Genomic DNA, 21514 nt, shown 5'->3' with positions numbered 1-21514 from the left:
GGACCAGACGCAGCACAGAAACACTCCCAAAGTCCAGCCATGCCACCAAATTGTGTGTGTGTGTGTGTGTGTGTGTGCGCGTGCGCATGTGCGCGTATGCGCGCGCGCACATGTGTACGTCCGTTCCCTAAGCTCCAGACACTATCCTGGGTGCCAGAGACACAGCATCACAAAGGCACAGCGTCTGCCTTCATGAAGCTCACATTCCAATGAGAGAGGTAGACAAGGTACCAATACACACACAACACTGTCAGATGGTGAAGAGGCACTGAGTAGAAAAATAAAGCAGGGGAAGAGGATGGCAGGGAAGGGAGCTATGTTATCCACATGCTGTGGGAGGCTGTGAGCAGGATGTGAGTCCTGACATGTAAGGGAAAAGAATCTCAGGTAGGGGAATAGCAAGTACAAAACCCCTCAGACAGGAAGGAGCTTGGTAAGCATGGGAAACTGCCAAGTGGGCCATGTGGCTACAGGGTCAGGAGCCTGGAGAGGTGAGTGGCAGACCATTTAGGGCCTGGAAGCTGTGGTGAGGACTTAGGGAATTCCTCCTCCACACAGGGGCCGACACTGCACCTTCCCAGGTATGAGTTCGGTTCGGAATAGTTCCCGAAGGGCTGGGATGGACCCGGAGTCCAAAGGCAGGGTGGACTGGACAGGAAAGGATGGGGCCTGGTCCTCTGTCAGCTCTCCTCTCCCCTCCCCTCCCAGCCCAGTGACTTCACCTCGAGGAGCCTCTGTGATTCAGAGGTATTAAAGCACCCGCTACGTGCAGAGGTTCAGCCTGCAGCCTGGCCCCCCAAAACATCCAAACACATGGCTGCCATGATCTGAAATAGAGAAGTGAAGGCAGGCAGGTGTGACCGAGAGTGGCCAGGGTTGCAGGGCCCAGGAGCCACTGCCAGCTGAGTGGCCCTGAGCAGGGTGCCAGCGTTCCCATGGAGTCTCTCTTAAATGCTCCGCCCCACCCCACCAGAGGGGCAGTGACCACACCTCGGGTAGGGCAGAGGCACGGAGAGGGAAAGACAGTTACCTTGGGTCCCCCAGCTAAGCAGTGGTGGAGGCGCTGGCCGCTGCACACCAGAGTCTCTTTTTACATTCTCATTTCAGCGACTAAGAAGCCAGTAGTAACTTGGGCAAGGGCAGGGGGAGGAAATGGAAGATCCCCTGTGTCCTGGCTGGATCCTGCCCTGTCCTCCCACTGAGGGTGGTGCCTCAGCTGAGGTGCTTGTGACGCAGTCCTGCGGTGATGAAACACCAGGCACCTCAGCCAAGAGGATGGCCTGCTCCCTGGGGAGCTGCCAACGGAGGACGCCTAGGCAAGAGGACAGAGACAGAGCCTCTGGAGGTCAGGTGTCCGTGCAAAGGGACCTTCCCTGGCTGATGCCAGAGAGCAGCACGCCCCATAGCGGGGAGCACCTGCACGGCCCCACCCCCACTCCCCCACGCACTGCTGCTCCCTAGGGTGTCCACACCTGAGTCTGCTGAGGGCCTGGGCTGGAGCTGCCGCTATCGGCTAGAGATGAGCCCCCTGGGAAGCAAGGTAAAAGAACAAGGGCACCTCAGCAAGTTGTCCTGTGGGAGAGAACATCCAAGGAACATACAGAATCTCATTCATTATAGGGAAATGCAAATTAAAACCACTCACCAGAATGGCTAAAATTTTTTAAACTGACAATGTCAAGTGTTGACAAGGATGTAAAGGAATCACTACTAGTTAGAATATCAAACAGTCAACCACTATGGAAAACTGTTTGGCAGTAAGAATCAAAACTTAGTATGTGTCTATGCCATGACCCAACAATTCTGCCACCCCAACAGAAATGAGTGTATGTGTTTACCAAAGGATATGTATATACTAGAATGTTCACAGCAGCATATAGTAACCCCCAAACTGGAAAAAGACCATGTGTCCACCCACAGAAGAATGGATAAATTAACTGAAGTAAATTCATATGGCACAACATTATATGCAATAAAAAGGACTGAACTACTGACAAATACAACAGGGATGAAGTGTAAGAATGTGACATGAAATGACAGAAACCAGACACAAAATAACACTCCAAGTAAGAGTCCATTCATAGCAAGTTCAGAACAGGCCACGTGACGTTATTTGTTTAAGGATGCCTTTCTTGCTTGTAAACTGGGCCGAAATCAAGACAACAAATATCCCAAAGTCAGTAGCATGGTTAGATTTCGGAATAACGGGGTGGGGGCAGGGGGCGATATTTCTGGGAGCTGACGATGTTCTGTAGTCATTACACCAGGCTTTGCTTTACAATTATTTGTTGTACCTTACTGTATAACATAAATTTAACATTTTTTTCTGTATTTTATGACAAAGAAGTAACTATATAAAAGAACTAGAGATTAAAAGGAGAGCTGAAATTGCTCCTCCTGGATTCCAGGGCTCCCCTGATCTCAAGGCTGGCCTTCCTGGATCTTCCCCTCAAAAAAGCTGGATCACCAATGAATGAGGAGGAGGAATCCAAGGTCCAAAGGGTCCAAATTTCCACCCCAGTCTCTGCTGCTTTTTGGCTGTGTGGCCTTAGGCAAGTGACACCCTCTTTTCCCTGCAGTGGTCCCATCTGTACAAGGATCCCTCTGGAGGAAGGACACACACTAGGAGGAGCATGGCAGCCCAGAAAGCAGGAGGCTGGAGTTTTAGCGGATACATTTAACTCTGCACAGAAGAAGGCTGAATGGGGATGAAATTCACCATACTCAACGATCGGCTCCAAGCGGGCAGGAGGAGGCAACTGGACAGGAGTCCCTAACTGGGTTCTGATCATACTGACAATGTTGTTTTGTTTTTTTTTTTATCCTCACCTGAGGACCTTTTTTCCCCATTGCTTTTAGAAAGAGAGGAAGGGAGAAAGAGAAACATAAATGTGAGAAACATTGATTGGTTACCTCCCATACACACCCAGACCAGGGATCAAAGCTGCAGCCTAGGAATGTGCTCTGAATGGGAATCGAACGCACAACCCTTTGGTTCCAGGATGACACTCCAATCAACTGAGCCACACCGGCCAGGGCAAAGTTTTAGTTTTTAAAGTAGTCACTGAGTACATGCGTATCAGTGACTTTACTGTTTTGTTTCAAACACTCTATAATAAATTACTTCTTTAAAGACATTTTTATTTCACTATGTCATATTTCTCAATGGTTTTCAAATTAGCTCCTTCAGAAGCTGCATCTCACAGAGCTGGGAGTCAGATCCAGGAGGCAATTTACAAGACAATGCAGGGTCCAGCAGAGACAGGCCCTGGATGAGGTCCTCGTCCTAGCTGGCAGTCTTGGGAAGGGTCCTTGCAAACCTGTTTTCTCATCTGCAAAATTAGTCAGGTGGTGCCTGCCACTTAGGGTGGTTGCAAGTTCTAGTGCTTCTGTCTTCATCCTTCTAGAGTCTGGGACCCTGTGACTACCTGAATCAGAGTCCATCCCTCCTCTGTTCAAACCCTCAGGTGTCCCATCTAACCCAGAGTAAAAGCCAAAGTTCTTAAAAGGAACCCCAGAACGCTCTGCAGACTGCACTGATGTCCCTTTACCTCTTCGAACACATTCCATTTCAATGGTGCCTGCTCCAGCAGCTCCTATGACATACTAGCACATCCTGACCTCAGGGCCTTTGCACATGCTGCACCCCCAACCAAGAGGCTCTCCTCCGGGTACCCACAGGGCCCCACCCCACCCTCTTCAGTCTCTGCTCATGTCAAGGCTTTTCTTTGAGAAGCTTTCCTAAACTCCCTAGACAGAAGTGTGCCTGTCCTTCCTCCCCTGATGCTTTTTCTCCATAAACGCTTATTGTCACTCACACGATTACACATATTTACCTGTGTAACAGTTTATTGTCAACCTCTCCTCACTGTATGTCAGGGGCTCGGGCCTGTCTTGATGCATGGGGCTGGGTACACTGTGGTCACTTAATAAATATTTGTGGAATGAATGTGTGTGTATGAGAACAGGCTCAAAATAAGTGAAAATCCTTTCCTTGCCATTTGTCAGGTCCTTTTTCTCTCGCCCCCTCTCCCTGACCTGGTTTCTTTGCCAGACAGGACAGATGGGATTGAGGGAGTCAGGAGCGGAGGCTGAGGCTCTGCATCTCCAGGCACTTGAGAGAGTAGGGTGAGGGCTTCTTCCTGGCACTGAGACCCCCTCTGGGAGCCTGTCACCTGCCCTTTAATCTGCACCTCACCTAGAGCTCCGAGAGGAGGACTTGCTCAGGAAGTAAGTTCAATGATCAGCATGTGCTTGTGGGAATCTGGGAGGGACGGCACACAGTGGGCGGGGGAAAACGACTCCCTCATTCACCATCCGCAGCTCTGTGAACTGCTCTCATGCTTTCTGAGAGCATTTTAGCAAAACTGATAATGTGGAAAACACACGTCCTTGGAGGAATTTCTGCAGAAAATGCTTATGACAGTGCACAGAGGGGTTTCTCAGCCTCAGCCCCAGTGCTGTTTGGAGCTGGGTAATTCTGGCCATGGGGACTGTTCTGTGCATGGCAGGATGTTTAGCAGCATCCAGCACACCCTCCCCCAAGCTGGAACCATCAAAAATGTCTTCAGACATTACCAAATGTTCCCTGGGAGCAAGCCACCCTCTTTGAGAACTGCTGCTCTGAGGATATTCTTGCTGGACTCATGAAACACGGGAAGCAACATAATGTCCACAACAGCTTCTGGTATTGTAGTAACAGTTAATATGATGTCAATGCTAAAAGAGAGAATGTCTATATAGCCTTTACCACATGCCAAGTATACCTAAGTGCTTTGTACATGCAAAGTCAACCCTCACAGTGACACTATGCAGCAGGCTCTTACGCTATTAGCTCTATTTCTATAAAGAAACTGAGTCACAGATGTGAAATGACTTGCCCCCATCACCAAATCAGAACACACAGAGGGGTGAGGCAACCCCACCACAATACACTACACGGCCTCAGGCAGGCTCAGATTCAAGTCCCTGCCCCCTGACTTTAGAGCCTCCTCAAGCCTCAGTTTCCTCCTCTGTGCAATGGGGCTGAGAGCAGTGCCTCCATCGAAGGCTCATTCACAGAAAGGGCTCGGCACAGCACACAGCCCTCAATGAGAATCCGTACAGCTGACAGAACACAACACAGCAATACTATGCATGAGAAATACTCGATGGGCCAGCACTGACCACCAGTGTTCAATGTGCTCATGAACAACAGAACATCCAACCTGATCCCTTTTCTGAAACAAACACGGACACAGCATGTCACCTCAACTCTGATATGCTTTTTTCTCATGTTGACATTACTGAGATTGACTTAACATCTCACAATCCATGTGTAAATTTCATCTAAAGCATCCTTTTCAGAAAGGCAGTTGTACAATCAACTATGGATCTTACGGGGAATAGCATCACAGACTGGGGATGCAAGAAGAGGTCTGTGTTTAACGGTCACATACAGAGGAGGAGTTGTGTCAAAGTGCCAACAGAGGCAAAGTAAAGGTGCAGGAGTCAAGGTGGCCACAGGAACCAGACACACTTCAACCTCAGTTGTGAGGCTGGGCTGTGTGACTTTGGGCAAATCGCTTCCCATTTCTTCGCCTCAGTTTCCTCATCTGTATATGAGAAATAGCAATAGTATATACCGCCAAAGTTGTTGTAAGGATTAAATGAGTTAATCCACATTGAGTCCTTCAAACAGATCCTGATACAGCAACTGCTGAACACCTGTCAGGTAGCACTATTTCCTCTGGTTGGTGGAGACATAGGGGCCTTCACTTCCTCTATTACACACTTCCGTAACATGTGAATTTTTTACCTATTCCATTTCCTTGATGCGAAGGCAGCATTAAAGATACTTCTTTTCCTCTACCACCACACTCTCCCCCAGCTGCCCCATCTGTCTACTTGGAGCAGGTAAGACTGGAGGCAGGCTGAAGATGTGGGTGAGCTGCAAAAGACACTGGGACAAGAATAAGCACTAGAGCAGATTTCTTCTCTACCCTGCCACCCCCCGACACATTCCCCCTTACCCTGCCATCCAAGGCCTTATGGCACCCACAGAAATTATGTCAAATATCTGAGTTTGCCTGGCTGTGGACTACAAATATGCTGAAAGCACCATGCTGCAGCCAGAGGGACCCTCCAAACACAGCTCCGACCCTGTCCCTCCCCTGCTCAGGGATCACATTCAAGGCCCTTATGGAGGCTACCACGACCCAGTTGGAAGACCTGAGGTGGCTCCCGCCTGTTCTCCAGCCTCAAGGGTCAGTATGCTTCCCCCCACACACTTTCCCCTTCTCTTAGTCCCTTGAATACTTCCTCCCCTCTCTCTCACCCCAGGGCCTTTGCACATGCTAGTCCCGCCACCTGGCACACTGCTCACGTGCCTTTACCTGCTAAATCCTTGTTTCCTCAGGGAAGCATCCCAACAGCCCCCTGCCCTACGATTCATAGACACTCAGAGCTCAGCCTTCCCATCCCCTCACAGCACTTACCTCTACTGTGCTCAGCCACATGTACAATTATCTGGGTCATGGTGCCCCCCCGCCCCCAGTGGACTAAGCTCCACAAAGTAGGGACGGGGTCTGTCCTGGTCCCCCTGTGTCCCCAGTCCCACTCAGCCCAGATCAGGCCCAGAGTGCTCATTAACGCAGACAGGGGTGGCAAACAGAACCACAGCTTTTGAGCTGAGTTCTGCCAAGTGAAGGAGAAACAAAATATCCTGCATTCATTCATTCCACAAAAATGGCACCCACACTGTGTCAGCACTGCTCTGGTCAGAAGGGAGGCAGCAGTGACTGAAACAGAGCTCTCAGCCCTGGCGAGCTTACAGGCCTGGGGGTAGGGGAAAAGGATGCAGGGTGGACAGGCATTAAAATAAGTTAAACAAACAGGCAAGTTATACAGACTATCAGAAGCGGACAAATGCTGTGGAGAGAAGCAGCATATGGAAGATTAGGTGCTGGGAAGAGGGTGAGGGCTTCTGATGTTGTATAGGGTTATCACAGAAGGGTTAGTGAAATGGTGAAATCTGAGCAGAAACCTGAAAGAGACCATGCAGCTACATGCACACCTGGGGAAGGGTGCACCGGGCCCAGGACGAGCAGCACCAAGGTCTGGCCTGCATGAGACACAGGAGGTGGTGGAGGAGAGTGAGGCACATGTGACTACAGAGGAAGCTGGGGGCCTGCCCTAGGCAGGGACTTCCAGCCACTGTAGGGACTGTGGCTATTTCTTGTAGAGAGATGCGGAACTGTTGGCTTGAGGAAAAGCAGCACATGGAATCCCCTGGCCCCAGTGAGGAAGGGGCTGTGTCAGATCCTTCTTCTCAGTTGTCCTCAGAAGAAGCCCTGTGCACTGGCCTGACTCTCCTAACACCTGGCTCGCTTCAGGACCATGGGGACCCACATTCTACAGGTGGGATAACTGAGGCCTGGAAGGATTCAGCGAGTACCCAAGGCCGGGCAGCTAGAACAGAGCCAAGACGACTGGATCATGCTGTCAGACTCTTCTACTTCCCTCTGCCCTTGCTCCCAAGAGATAGAGCCCTCCCACCCCGCCCCGACCCAGCCCATCCTTACCATCCCTGACACCCCACAGACCTAGACTGTCCCTGACAAACTAACGTACAGACACACACACACGGCCCACCTAGCCTGGCTGAGGGGTTTCTCCCTCAAAGGCATTGCTCCACACCATCACTTGCTGCCTCCCCAGCCAGGAGATCTGAGGCAGAGTCTGGTGGCCTGAGTCCCATCTCATCGTTGGCACACCTGGGAGCAAACAGGCAGGGTCCCACCCACGGCTAGCATATCCTGAGTGCTCACAACATGCCTGGCCTGAATTAACACCAACCCTCACAGCAACCCTGAGAGGTAGATGCTGTTCCTATCCCCATTTTTCAGAAAGAGGAAACTGAGACCCAGAGAGAACAAATCACATGCCCAAGATCACGGGTATGTGCAAGAGATGGCTGACTTAACCAACAGAACTTTCTGTAATGATGAAAATGCGGCTATTATGGCTAGTGCAGCTAAATAACTGAATGTTTAGTTTCATTTAATTTTAATTATTTAAAATGTAAATGGCCACACAGGGCTATTGGCTAGCTGATTGGAGGTACAGCTCTGCAGAACCTCTGCTAATGAAGCAGCAGGAGTCTGAAGGCAGGAGGAGGGTGGGGGTGAGGCTAGCACAGTAACACTCGTAGGCCTGAGGGGCCAAGGAGAGGCTCCCACACAATGCCGCGACCCGAGCCCTGACCCACTCAGGCCAGAGGGCTCGGACAGGGCTCGGACACCAAAACCCACACCTGGAGTTCTAGTCGATTCACATACTGACTACCACTTCCAGGCTGCGAGTCTCATCTCTGAACCTTAGCATCCTCATCTATGAAATAGGATCTTAATAGCAACCTAACCGAGCCTATGCTTCTGTTATTTCTTAACAATCCAGAGTCGTCATGGGGACCCAATGAGATGTGCTTCACAGGCAGCCGGGGGATGAGGCCAGCATTTTGGAAGACAGGCAGCAATTACACAAAGGCCAACTCCAGAGTCAAGGGCCTGCCTGAGCTTCAGTTAGTCAGAGCTGTGGAAATGGCAGCTATGTGAATACTGTCACTAGCTGGCTAAAAGAAATCATCCAGATGATTCATGACATGCCTATATTAACTTTTGGAAAATATCATCTAAATGAAAACACAGCTAAAAAAAGTAGACAACTTGCAGACACTACCCCAAATCACATGCTCAACACCTGCCGCTGCCACCCCCCAGGTCTTTGGACACTATTTTGAGAAGCACGGCCTGAAGGGACCCCAGACCTGCCTGCTGGACCTGTGCCCTGCCACCCTCCTCTCTGCCCTGCTCTAGCCACAGTGGCCTGATCTCAGTGTTGCCACCATATGGAAGTGCCTCAGGGCCTTTCCTGTGCTGTGTGCCTGCCTGACCCGTTCCTTTGGGCTTTTATCTTCAAGCTCTGATGCCTCACCTCAGGAGCTTTCTCTAAGGCCCACTCCTGCCAAGGCCAGCTAGATCTCTGTTCCTTTCCTCGGCCACATGGAGCGCTCAGAGGGCAAAGGCTACTTCTCTGCCTCCTGCACAAGACTGCGTGCCGCTCCCTGGTGTCCAAAACTATACATGGCAAGTAACAGGTACTCAATAAATTATTTGTTAAGAGAATGGAACATACTAATGACCAAAAACAGTCAAGGGCTGACACCAGAGGCCATTCAAGAATCAGACCCCAAGGCAGGGGGTGGGGAGTGCCCCCTCCTCTCCCTCCCCCTCCCCCTCGGCTCTGAGAGATGGAACTGCCAAGGGCTCCATGGGCATCACAGGGTGGAGAGAGGCAGCCACATCCCACCTCCTAAGCAAGCAGCTAATGGCGCTAATTCAGTCATTTCTGGAACAACCAAGGCCTACTTTGTGCCAGCTCTGCCTAAGAAGAGAAAGCAAAAACATCATTAAAACAACAGTAATGACCCCAGAAACTGTGGCCATGACATCGGTCAGAAGCAGAAGAGCCAGTCCTACAAAGGCAGACTTAACGGCAGACAGAGCTGTGTTGTAATTTTACGTCCATCACCTAGTAACACTTCTGGCAAATCCAAGCACCCTCCTGGGCCTTTGCATCCTCACCAGTGAAATGGGAACAGCTGTGTCAAGCTCCCTGCTTGTGGTGAGGACTGGTGAGAGAGGGCGCCACACAAAACCCCAGGGGGGCCACTCTGCTGACTCTCAGCAACACAGGCACCCTCTCCAGCTTTCCGTGTCTCAGGTTCCTGTCTGCAAAACGGAGGTGACTGCTATACACTTCACAGGCTGTCATGCATCTGAGCTACCATGCACAAAAGTGCTTGGAGCCATGTCTGGCTGAGCAGGAACTTCGAGATGGGTGTGATTAATTTTTCTGTCCAGAGCGCCCCCCGCAGCAGGGAACCTCAGCTAATTGGCCTGCCATTCCCTCCCAAGGCTTTAAACACAAACCTACTCTGCCAACCAGCAAGCCCGGGCTGGCTGCATCCAGAGCCCTTTCTCTGCTCTCAGGTGCCCAGCCTGACAATCTCCAACAGCAGAAGCAGCAGCAGCTCAGATCCATCAAGCACCTTCCCAGACAGCCCATGACAAGCACTTTCTAACATGTTAGCTCCCTGATTCCTCCCTACAGCCCTGGCAGGGATGGTCCCATTTCAGTTGAGCAAAAATATACCTCACAGAGATGAAATAAGGTCCCCAGGGTTCCCCAGCAACCAAGGGGCGAGCTAGGAGCAGGGTTTACAACCAGGCTGGCTGCCCCCAGCCCAGGCCACTTTGAAATAACCCACCAGATGAAGATGACCTAAAACCAGACTGCGAAGGGTTGGGGACGGGGGCAAGGGATTAGTGGCCACGCCAGTCCGTGGGGAAGGGCCCAGGAGGTGGCAAACCAAAACAGGCTTGGATTTCTGGCCTCACCCTTAGAAACATCTGTGGACGAGCTTCCTAGACAGGACAACCAGGCTCAAGGAACTTCCTGCAGAGACCTCGGACATGTAGTCTCCTCTCAGCCAGATCCCGCTTGCTGTCCCCTGCTCCATGAACCCAGCACAGCAGGCCTTGCTGTGGGTCCCGAGTTGGCAGTGGGTCCGGCCCCCAAGGGCTGAGATCTCACCCTGCTGCCCCTCCCACGCCTGCTCTCCCTCCCTCCCTGCTCCCAGGGCTGTCTCCCCAAGCTGGGCCTCTCACTGCTTGGCTGGTTGTCCAGAAGAGCCTGCCACGGAACCACCCCACCGTGCAGCCTTGAGGCCTGGTGGTTAAGAGCCTTCCACTTGGGAAGTCAATGAGAGGCCCAGGGAGGGGTGTCCCTGGGTCCCCCAGAGGCTTAGAGATCAACTGCAAAGGACACTCTTTTCCATCCTCCTAATCCAAGGGAATTCTGAAGATCCCAAGAGTGTTCTCTGAGGGACTCCACTCCTTCCAGGAAGTCACTCCAGAAAGAGGCTGGGAAAATCAACAGCCAGGTTCTTGCTCACCGTTCTAAAGCTTAGCTAAGTTTGAGGCTCAGCTGCAGAATTAGAAGCCCCCCTCACCCACAGTTACTGAGCGCCTTCCTGGGCTAAGGGACTCTGGAGCCATGCTGCCCAAATTGAGTTTGGCCCCAGCACTCCCAGGCTGGGGGGCCCAGCACAGGTTACTGAGACTCTCCGGGCCTGTTCTCACTTCGGTGAGGTAAGACTCATAGCTGATTCCGCTTCGGTCTGAGGGGTCTTCATTCAAGTTCTCCCATGGCTGCTTCTTCACACACCAGTCCCAACCTATGAGTCACCTCGTCCAGGAGGCCCTCCCTGATCATCCCAGCTAAAACATACTAATACCAAAGAAAAATAAAGAAAAATATTAAAAGATGAAAAAATAAAAACATACTAATATCTCACACTCTCTTTCCCCTGACCTCTGTTCTCCTTACTTTCATAACGTTGATAGTGCCTTCATGTCCTACCACAGATTTGTTTCCTGGGCTCCCATCTCCAGCAGAAGGTAGGCACACAAGGCCTGGTCTTCCAAGTTCCAGAGCAGTGCCAGGAATGGTGTGGACCCTCGGGCACAAGCTCTCTGAGTGGAAGGCAGAATCAGCAAGTATGGCTTTTATCAGGTGTCACTTTGTTCTGCACCGTTACTTGATATTAGCCCACCTATTTAGGATAGGGATGGGTGGGCAGCAAAGCAGCCCATTGAGCCTCCCCCCATTTGTCCCTAAAGGGAACAGCCATGGGCCCTAGGGAACACGGTGTGAAAACCACAGAAGAGGGAGGCAACAACCGGGCCTTCAGCATTTCTAAGGCAGTGATTCTACTCAAGGGGGAAGTGGGAGGCATGTGAAACTCCCTGACTGGCTCTAAAATCTACCCCCGCCCCAAGCAGAAGCCTGAGAACCTCTCTTATGACAAAAGGCACCTGCTAAGAGCCTAAATCTGACCAAGCTGCTCCTCAGAGTGGGCTGCAAGGCTCTGAGTGACCCAGCCCCTGGCCTCCCCTCCTACGTCCTTCACTCACCCTGCCCCTGCACCTCCCCAAAATCGGCCTCACTGGCACTCCTGCACTGTGGTTCCCCCCCACACCCCAAGGCTATGCCCTCTCCTCAAACCTCCTTACCCATCTTAGAGGCCTTCCTGACAACTCATCTAAAGCAGCACCAGTCACATCTGATTTTAATTCACTGCCTAGCCTCTCCCTTTAACCTGTCCCTTATTTATTCCCCAGGTTTGGGTTTGTCTCCCTTGGCTCCACAGGGGTAGGGCCTTGGTCAAGCATGCCCATGTATCCCAAACAGCTGAAGCAATGCCAGCCATGCAGTAAGGGCTCAATAAATGGATGAATGGAAACTCCTCAGCTCTGGAATGCCTTCAGGATCAAATCCACGCTTCTCTACCAGGCCCGCCAGGCTCTGCAAAGCCTGGCCCAAATCTACAAGCACTTCTCCAACTCTCCCTGCCTACCCTTCCATCTTGCAGCCTTCAAGAGGGCCATTCCCACCACTCTGGGGGGCTGTGATGGAGGTTCACTAAAAACACATGTAGGAAAGAAGAGGATTTAGCAGAGACTGACATCTATAAAGGAGCTGGAATTTAGACCTTAAAGGGGCTCTAGGCAGCAACTGTGTGGAAGAAAGATGGGCCCTGGGTACTGCATTTGCCAGTTTTTATTTGACTATATGTTCCTCCCACTCCCAACTCTCCTCTGGAAACCAGAGATGCTAATTTTGGCCATGTCCTCTTCCTGGTGTTATCTGATAAGGCTCTCTCTGTAACCCGAAAAACACTTTCAAAATCCTAGCATAAATGAGAATTACAATTGCTAAGATATCCTAAGGCTCACCATGTGTCAGGCACTCTTCTTAAAAACAGTGAGAGCAGTTTTTAAGAAACTGCTCAGTGAGAGAAATGTTTACTGTAGTCTTACTGTTAAGCCTTCCCCGTTATAAATGCTTTCCACACGTTAACCCATCTCACCTTCACAATAACCTATCGGGGATAATTGTCATCAGCCCGTAACACAGATGATGAAAAGGGCTCAGAAGGCTTAGAAGGCTTGAAGAACCTGCTCAAGGTCACACAGCCCAGTGAGTAAAAGGTATGGATTTGAACCCAGTGCTCTGAATCACTTCAGTGAAGCTCTTTACAGAGGTCAGAGACCAGGACACCAGATCCCTGAATCCCGGCTGGGCGGAGCTGGGAGGCTGGACAGCAGAATGTCAGAGATGACTGAGGGTGGGGTGTTGCTGCTCTCAGGACTGCTGATTAAGCATTTACACAGTGCCAGGCACTCTTTGAGGAGCTTCTCTTGAATTAACTCATTAACTCCTCACAAAAGCCTGAGATGGGTGCCTTTCTGAGCCCACTGCACAGAAATGAACACTGTCGCCCAACGTCACACAGCCAGAATGTGAAAGCCCAGAGCTCGCATGCTGCCCACTACACCATCCTTACGTAGAGACCTCTTACCTGGGTGCCCTGGTAGCCATGTCACCCCCTGCATGGTGCTCTATCTCCTCCCAGCCCCCAGCACACACTGTGCCCTGGCTGCTGACAGAGGTGCTCAGCACAGCCCTAGGCTCTGAGGATGAGGAGAGGGAAATGACCATGGGTGCAGCTGGCAGGGTCCAGGGCAGGGGCTTTGAGGTGAGAGAGACCCAATCTAGCTTGGGACGCAGTGAGCTAGGGATACATGACACCAGGGATAAGCAGATAGACATTCAAACCCCAGCTTGGCCCCCTAGGTCCGATCGACCTACATGGGGCAATTCCGCCTCTGAGCCTCAATTTCTGACTCTGCAAAATGACAGAAACACCATATCCACTTCTGGGTGCAAATAAACCACTGTTCCAGTTACTTGTTGCCAAGAGTTTTACTCTGAGGCCAAATGGGGCCAGGGGTTCACATCCCAGCTCTACCACTTCTGGCTATGAGACCTGAGGCAAATCATTTCACTTCACAGCAAGTATCTCAGTTTCCCAGTTTCCTTATCTGTAAAGCAGATATCACACTTCTTATCTGATAGGGGTCTATAAAATGGCAACCAATACTCACCCCACAGGGGTATTCTGAAATTTAAATGAGACTATGCGTGTAAAAGGCTTGCCACATGCCTGATATACGGTGAATGTTTAATAAACACTGGCTATTCACTAGCTCGGAAAATGATTTGCCTTTTTGTGCCTTAGTTTCCCCTTTTAAAATGGAGCATCGCAACAGTACCCACAGTTCTAGTATATATTTAGCAAGTTAATCCACATGAAGCATTTTGAACAGTGTGTGGCACAGAGAACGCATTCAATAAATGTCAGCCATCAATCTCATGGTTATTGTTTTTATTGCTGCTGTTAACCCCATGAGGCAAACCCTCTAAAACTAGCAGAAAGAAACCAGAGGAACAAACCCCTAGAGGAGAAAAATTCCACAGAACCACTATGGCCTCAAAGAGACTCAGGGACCATTGTCTCTTGGAACCACAACCCATTGAAGCCAGGAGGCTTGGAAACTGATGCTATGGACCAGAAGCAACCATCCTCTCCTTTTGACCATACCACCAGCCCATGTTAGCTGGGTCAATCAGGGACTGGAGCCTGCCCTTCAGGAACTCCAGATCTAGGGCAAAGGTTACCAGGCAAGCCAAGGTCACAAGCTGGCCGGGAGAGCAGGGGCAGTGGTTTCCCATCTGGAGTGGGCTGCTCCAAGCACCCACCCACCAGGCCCAGTGAGAAACCAGACCCGTGAGGAATTTGATTGTCCCAGGCCCTTTAGAAAAGCAGTCTTCCTCCCTGGATCAGGCTGGGCCAGGGTTACCTCCCTCCCCAATCCCCCTGGCCTATGCAAAGAGGAACAGCTGGGAAAACAGTGCTTAGCCTCATTGCCACCCACTGCCACCTAATGGTGAGGCCAACTGTTATTGCCTGATGGGGAGTGTAAACATGATGGGCGCCTGGACTGCTAACCAGGGACACAATCAGCCTCATGGACGGTGGAGGGGCCTGCACTGGGTGGTGGGGTCTGCAGTGGGTGGTGCCTGGCTCCTTCACACCCACCCTCAACCAAGGACAGGCCCTGACTGGATTCCCCATGCTTGTCTGAGACGGGGGGGGGGGGGGGCACTGAATGGCAGCGCATGGAGGACGTAATTACTCCAGTTCAGGCCTCTTACTGAGCCCAAGTGGCCTCCAAATTAAGAGGAAGGGGGACCTCAGAATCCTAAGGATCAAGATGTCCCCAGCCACTCTGCCCTGGGAGGGGTGTCCCACCAAGCACTCCTTCCTCCAAAGTCTTAAGCAGGTCCAGGAGCACAGCTCCCTAAATCAAAGTTCAATATCTCTTCTCCCTAAATGGAGTCAAATGCTCAGAAAACTTCAAATAGCGGCCTTTAAGACATCTCCCCACACCCTATGGAAAGAAAGAACTTGCCACAGAGGTGTCTGTCCCACACACTTTAAAATAAAGTGTAATAATAGGAAAGGCTTGTGGGGTAGGCAGCAGTCTAGTGTCCATCCAGTCCCCTCCCCCCAAAGTTATTAAGTTCAATAAAGGATGATCCTCCCTCCATCTCAGTGTAAACCCCAAGCCCCACCCACCAAACACAGCAGGCAGATACCCCTCGGAATCCCTAGTATTACAGTCCTCCTAAAATACTCCCCTGAACGTCGTCTTCGGCCTGCCCTGTCCCTCAAAGATCATAAACATCACAGCCCTCCTACTTTCATGTAGCGTTCTCTACGTTCCGGGGATGGCTCCCCCCAGCGCCTCAGTGGTATAACCCAGACTGCGCTATCCGAACCACACTTGGCGTACAGCTCCCTCCCCACAAAGCTTCCACCTCTCTCAACGTGTTTTAGGAACTACTCCCACGGCCCCGAATAGGCACAGCCTCCTACATTAGGCGAGGCGCGCCCCTTTAATGGCTTAGCGCTCGCCCACCAAGCACACTCTCACTTTACGGCCCACGAGTTCAACTCCAAGCCCGCACATGCTAGGGTTCGTGCCCCTAGCTCTTCAGTGGTTCGGTCCTCGCACTTTGGTAGGCGCCCCCCAGACCGCTTCAGTGGTGCAACCCACCGCCCCCGCCCCCGGACCCTCAGGGCTAGAACCACCGCCCCCGCGCAGCCACCCCGACTCATTCCCGGAAGGGGGGGTTTCGAGGACCGCGGCCCCCGCCCGGCAGGCACTGGTGGTACGGCCCAGCGCGGCACTGCGGGGGGTCCCGACGCGACCACCGCGGGGGCGGGAGGGCGTTCGGGGACACGCACTGGCGCGCTCACCTGTCACCGGCAGCCGCCCAGCCTCTCCGGCGGGGCTCTACTCCCGCCCATCACCACGCTGCGCTTGGTCCCGCTCCTGTGTTTCCTGGTGGCAGTGGCAGCAGTGGCGGCGGCGGCGGCGGCGGCAACGCCTTCTCCGAGCCAGGCCCAACGGCTCGCGCGGCGCGGCCCCCCCGCCCCCTCCCCCAGCCCCCGCTTACCGCCCCGTCCCACCCACTGGCCGGAAATACCGCCTTCTCCCGCCACAACAGGAACTGACGTAAAAGGGAGAGCTAGACTCGGAGAGCGATAGAGCGCAAGCGCCAGGAAAGGAGGCGGTGGACTTAAAGCAGAACGCCTCCGTACAGTAGGCAAGTTTGGGCCGGCGTAGGTTTGTGTTGTGCCTCGCGCAGGCGCCGGACGAAAAGAACAGCCGGGAGTGAGCAGGCGCAGTAGAACTCTGACCGACGCCCGCTTTCCCTAGAGGCTAACAGCGGTGCTGTTTCCCAACAGCCCCTGTTCCTTATTTGCATACGCTTTGATCTGATTTTTGCCCGGGTCTCGCTTTTCTTTCTGGTTCCGAGGCTCTTAAAGAGCCCTGGACCTTGGGGTTAGGACGGATTTCCTTTTCAGTGTGTCCCTCACGGTTGAGCTTAGGCTGTGATATCCAACTTTGCATTTTCCTGCTGGTGACTGGACAGAAATCTCGACTGTTTTTTGTATGCTTCAGTATCCACAGCTGCCCAATGGAAACAGTCATACCTGCGTAACTGGGCTATTAGACTATTTTATGTAAACAGAACAATTTATATCAATTAGACATTCTATGACTCCAAAATACTGTTCTTACCTGCTCACCATATATGCAATTAAATAGGGGATATAACTTTTTTATGAGCTAACTTGGGCCTACAAAGTTCTTAAAATCATCCTGCAGAAAAAGAGTTTTGTGCACATCTTGATCATCTTCTTCCTCTGCATGCTGAGCAGTTCACGACCCGTTCCTCTACCTCTAAGTCTTCCTGGACAACTCAAATCCCTACCCCTCCTAGGGCACAGGTGGATTATCTCACTGAAACCTCCAGTGTGCTTGAGTATAAACTCCTTGGGGTCCTCCTAGTAGTCAAAGATAATGGCTTTCAAACTGTTTTAAGGCCTAGTACACACATATGTGTACTTACCGTATAATGACACAAAAGTCACCGAATGCTGTTTACCTTTGTGTGTGATGCACTCTGATACTTAATTTTTTTTTTCAGTGCTGTATGAGACCCTGTGGAACTGATTTACTGACCCACAAGTGGGTCATAACTTGCAGTTTGAACAACACTAGTCTGGAGGTGAACAGCATTTACTGGCTTTGGAGATGGACAGGCCCTAATTATAATCATGCCATCACTATGTTCTTGTCACGATAACGAAGATCACTATGTTCTTGGTAAGATAACTGAGCCTACCTTTCCTTGTGGCAAAATATCAATAAAATTTATTTAGCAATTGTTATGGGCTAGGTGCTGGTCTTAACGCAGTCCTGCCGGTGCCGTCCTGCAGCTGCCAACCTGATCTTCAGGGTTAGTGCAGCAGTCCCGGTCCCAGAACAAGTTAGGGGTGGAGGTAGGAGTTGGACCCTGGCAGTGTGATCCAAGAACCTGTGCTTTGCACCTATATCAATATTATGCAGAACAAGGGGAAGTATTGGCCCTACCCTTGTCCCCTGTGTCACCTCCGTAAATCACTTAACTATCGTTCTAGGCCTGTCTCTCAATTTCCACATCAAGACTGGTTGAGGAGAAAACTCCCTAAAACCCCAAATTGTTCTCTACCCTCTAATCTATTCTATGAACTCCCCTCCCATGACTATAAATATGGGCTGCACAAGCATTTTTCTGGGGACGAGGGCTGGTAACTCTTCATCTGAAGTCTGCTCAAAGGACTCTTGATCCAGAAAAAAAAAAAATGATTTAAGGATCCTGCCCTGAGGGATGGAGACGATATCTCCTCAAAGCCCCTTTATGTCCCCAGGGAGCAGACATCAACCCATGGAGTCCATTTCAGCTCTTCTCGTGGAGATAGGGCTCCAGTGGTGATTGGACAAGCTGCAAGAACCAGCTCTGAAGGTCCCCAAGTGGGCAGGCTTCTCATCTCCAGGAGCTCTGGGGGTCTATCCCTGGCAGTGGTGGGGGTGGCCATAAGGGGTGGATCCTCTCTCCCACTTGTGCGATCAGGAGATGAAAGCAGAAGGAATGAGAATTCCCCCTTTCTTCGTCCTACACAGAGCTGTTTCAGGGGAGAATGTCAATAGCACTGATCAAATTCTCAAAGAAGCCTGGCACCATTAAGAAAGAGTTTTTATTTAAAAGTATTTCTCATGTTATAAGAAACGTTAAAATATCTTTCACACCCCAGCCAGAAGTTACAAAGCCCCTCCCTAGAGGCTACTGTGTTAGGAAGATCCTTTCAGAGTCATTTTAAGTGTTTGGCAGAAGTACAGATAAGCCTCAGGGATTCTGTAAATGTGGGTTCCAATTTTCTTTTTATGAATTATGTTTCTCTTTCAAAAATTATACTAGAAGACACCATGTACATTCAATTTTTAAACACATAGGAGATTCTGAAAACATTCCAGTTGTGCTAAGCTAATGCACTTTGGGGCAGACCTTAGAATGAAATTTTGTCTGCACTCATTAAGATTGAATGCCTGATGGTTGCCAGATGGGAGGGGTTGTGGGGGAAAGGGTGAAGAGGTGAGGTGACTAAGAAGTACAAATAAGTGATTACAGGATAGCCATGGGGATGTAAAGTACAGTATAGGAAACAGTAGCCAAATAACATATGCATGACCCATGGACATGAACAATGGTCTGGGGATTGCCTGAGGGAGTGGGAGATGCTGGGTGGAGATGGGCAAAGGGGGAAAAATTGGGACAACTGTAATATACTATAATCAATAAAATATAATTTTAAGAAATTGAACACCTGCCGTGAATGGTGTGGCTCAGTGGATTGAGCGCTGGCCTGCAAACCGAAGGGTTGCCGGTTTGATACCCAGTCAGGGCACATGCCTGGGTTGCGGGCCAGGTCCCCAGTAGGGGGCACATGAGAAGCAACCACATATTGATGTTTCTCTCCCTCTCTACCCCTCTGTCTAAAAGTAAATAAAATAAATAAAATCCTTTTAAAAATTGAACACCTTATTGATCTGCTCAAACACACAGATGGCTTCCCATCCCATGCAGAATAAAAGCTAAAGACCTCACCGCGGGCTTCAGGGCCCTGCATGGGCTGCCCCTTGCACCACAAGCACACTGACCTCTCCTCTAGCCCCTCCGAAAAGACAACTTTATTCTTACCTTAAGGCTTTGCTCATGCTGTTCCTTTTGCCTGGACTGTTCACCCCGACTCTGATTTTTGCATGACTGTCTCCTTGTCTTTCAAAACTCAGTTCAAAACTCATCTCTTTGGAGAGACTTTTCGTGGCTACCCCAAATCCAAACCAGCCAGGTTGTCACTATCTCTTTATACTTTTTTAATTCCCTACCTAGCACTTAACACTAAAGAATTTTTTGTTTATTTTGTAATTGTCTTCCCTTAAACCAGAATATAAATTTGCCCCGGAGGCAAATTTATCTTGGGCACCACTGCCTTGCCAGCCCCCAGAACAATGCCCGGCACACAGCTCGGACTTAGGGGTCAAGAAATACTTGACTGACTGTGGTTTTGGTTAGGAAAGTTAAAGTTCTGTACTGGGGTGATTTTTACTTTAACTCTGAACTTGTCTACTTACAAAAAGTTGAACAGTAATAATCTCTTAACCTTTATTGAAGAACTCTCACTTATCAGGCACAGTGCTAGGAGCTATACTTGACCTTGTTAAATGTTCTTGCAGGTAGAAGTCTCTGTGAAGCCTATTGTGCAGAAATAAACATAGGTCCAGAGAGGCCAAATATCACACAGCCAGAACATTGTGCCACCTGGATCCACTACCAAAGATGTTTCAGGCCAAGTCCACACTTACCTTCAGCACTGGACTTAACCTACATGGATCCAGATTTGAGATACAGTAGTCTCGTTTCATACTGAGTTAAAGTGTGTGGATTTGAAACAGCAAAATGCTTGAAACAGAGTTTCCCATATTATTAAAAAAAGTTGAAATGAAAGGAATATCATCTCTTTTTTAGGTCATCAAGAAGGACATCAGTCCCTTGGCCTGATACGCCAAAGTTTCTGGTTTGATCCCGTCAGGGCACATATAAGAATCAACCAGTGAACGAATAAATAAGTGGAACAAAAAAACTGGTGTCTCTTTCTCTCCATCCTCCCTTCCTCCTTCCTATCTTTCTCTCTAAAATCAATAAATAAATGTTTTTTAAAAATAAGGGCATCATTTCCATAACTGCCCATGGAAGTGATTTATAAACTCAATTCAAGCTGTTACCACAAGATGGCGCCACATGCACTAGCCATCCAGGGCTGCAACCTTGCTGAGCGCCTGCAGCAAGATTCCAGCCACAACGTGGCGGGCGGCGGGGCGGCGGGGGGCGGGGTGGAGGGGGGGGACTGGGCGGGGGGCGCCTTTGTGCTGTTGTTTAAACATCCACTCTTTAAAAGTAAACTGACACAGCTCTTCAAAGCAACATGTTTTGTTGGCGGTTTCTTTTGCTGCGGGGAAGCTTTTTAGTTTGATACAGTCCTATTCATTTATTTGAGCCTTTATTTCCCTTGCATTTGGGGTCAAATTCATAAAATGTCTAAGACCAAGGTGCATAAAGTTAGTACTTATGTTTTATTCTATGTAAGTTATTGTTTCAGATCTTATATTTAGATCTGTAATCCGTTTTTAATTAATTTTTGTACATGGGGACAAACTATAATCTACTTTCATTCTTTTGTATGTGACTTTACAATTTTCCCAGCAGCACCATTTATTGAAGAGGCTTTCTTTTCTCCATTGTGTGTTTTTGGCTCCTTTGTCAAAAATTATTTGCCCATATACATGTAGTTTTATTTCTGGGTTCTCAATTCTGTTCTATTGGTCTGTGTGTCTATTCTCTGCCAATACCATGCTTTTTTTATTATCGTTGCTCTGTAGTATAATTTGAAGTCGGGTAGTGTGACACCTTTGGCTTTGTTCTTTTTTCTCAGGATTGCTTTGGCTATTGGGGGTCATTTGTGGTTCCATACAAATCTGATGATTTTTTTTTCTACTTCTTTTAAAAATGTCTTTGGGGCCTGGCTGATGTGGCTTAGTTGGTTGGGTGTTGTCCT

The 21514-nt window shown here is 50.0% G+C and overlaps 1 protein-coding gene across 1 annotated transcript in view; it reads right to left on the bottom strand.

Moving 5' to 3' along the window:
* AKT2 (AKT serine/threonine kinase 2) overlaps positions 1–16428 on the bottom strand; it is a 50350-nt gene extending 33922 nt beyond the window's left edge. The window contains exon 1 of the mRNA XM_054580782.1: positions 16271–16428. The gene's annotated coding sequence lies outside the window, so the exon portion shown is untranslated. The remainder of the gene's footprint in view (positions 1–16270) is intronic.
* Positions 16429–21514: the final 5086 nt, after the last annotated feature.

This window comes from Pteronotus mesoamericanus, unplaced genomic scaffold (genome assembly GCF_021234165.1).
Source record: "Pteronotus mesoamericanus isolate MK-2021 breed Mesoamerican mustached bat unplaced genomic scaffold, CSHL_Meso_final contig_639, whole genome shotgun sequence".
Taxonomy (NCBI): domain Eukaryota; kingdom Metazoa; phylum Chordata; class Mammalia; order Chiroptera; family Mormoopidae; genus Pteronotus; species Pteronotus mesoamericanus.
This window is presented reverse-complemented; position numbering and strand designations above follow the sequence as displayed.